Genomic DNA, 1,210 nt, shown 5'->3' on the forward strand with positions numbered 1-1,210 from the left:
GGTTAGTTCCCAGTTTTAAGTTTCCAGTGGTTAGTTCCCAGTTTTAAGTTCCCAGTGGTTAGTTTCTAGTGGTTAGTTCCCAGTGGTTGGTTCCCAGTGGTTAGTTCCCAGTGGTTAGTTTCTAGTGGTTAGTTCCCAGTGGTTGGTTCCCAGTGGTTAGTTCCCAGTGGTTAGTTCCCAGTGGGTAAACTGGTGAAATGTTTTATTTTAATGTTGAAATCATGAAGATAAAAACTTTTTAACAAGTTAAAACAATTAAATCTTCCTCATTGAATCTTTCCTGAACTGTGGAAAGTTTTTATTATTCTGCTTCAGGTCGACCTGTCAGGGAAGCTCCTCCCACCTGTGTGTGTGTGTGTGTGTGTGTGTGTGTGTGTGTGTGTGTGTGTGTGTGTGTGTGTGTGTGTGTGTGTGTGTGAGAGAGAGCTTATTTAAAGGGCTGCCTCTCTCTCTGGGTGAACGACACCAGCTCAGCATCATCAGCTTCGCGGCTGCTGCTTGCAGGAAATAAACGCTGCACAAGAAAGAAGAAACAGTCAGTAAGACGCCGAGTGTCTTGTTTCTACCTGATTCTACTTGTTTCTACCTGTTTCTACTGGTTTCTACCTGATTCTACTTGTTTTTACCTGATTCTACTTGTTTCTACCTGATTCTACTTGTTTCTACCTGTTTCTACCTGTTTCTACCTGTTTCTACTTGTTTCTACCTGTTTCTACTTGTTTCTTTAGTCACTGGATGACTGGATGAGTGATGGATCAGTGGTTAGTGCGTGTTGTCTCTCTGGTTACTGTTGGTTAACCTGTTGGTTGAGTGATGCTTACTGGTTGCTGGTTCACTGAGTATTTACTGACTGGTTTGAGATGTTTGTGTTTTCTCTTCTCTGTTAACTGGTTTACTGATTGATTGACAGTTTAAAATTACATTTTTTTCTGACTTGGCTATAGTCTTTACTAGCTGACATTGACCTGGTTTACTATTAACTAGCTAACTAACTAGCTAACTGGATTGTTGCTTCCTGCTTCGCTGACTACGTTCACCCGGTTTATTCTTATTTTAACCTGGTTTACTTCTCAGTGTGTTATGTAATAAACTAGATAACTAGTTAGTCATTATGAAGTAGTTGACTGTCCTTAACTAACAGATAACTAGTTAACTGACTTCCCTGTCACAGGGCTGGTAACCATTACTAGTAGCAGTAATCTAACCTGCA

The 1,210-nt window shown here is 40.6% G+C and overlaps 1 protein-coding gene across 1 annotated transcript in view; it reads left to right on the forward strand.

Moving 5' to 3' along the window:
• The first annotated feature begins 240 nt into the window (after positions 1 to 240).
• coch (coagulation factor C homolog, cochlin (Limulus polyphemus)) overlaps positions 241 to 1,210 on the forward strand; it is an 11,171-nt gene continuing 10,201 nt past the window's right edge. Inside the window, exon 1 of the mRNA XM_068600117.1 lies at positions 241 to 535. The gene's annotated coding sequence lies outside the window, so the exon portion shown is untranslated. The remainder of the gene's footprint in view (positions 536 to 1,210) is intronic.

This window comes from Clinocottus analis, unplaced genomic scaffold (genome assembly GCF_023055335.1).
Source record: "Clinocottus analis isolate CAN_PGR_092001 unplaced genomic scaffold, fCliAna1.0.p SCAF_5, whole genome shotgun sequence".
NCBI lineage: Eukaryota > Metazoa > Chordata > Actinopteri > Perciformes > Cottidae > Clinocottus > Clinocottus analis.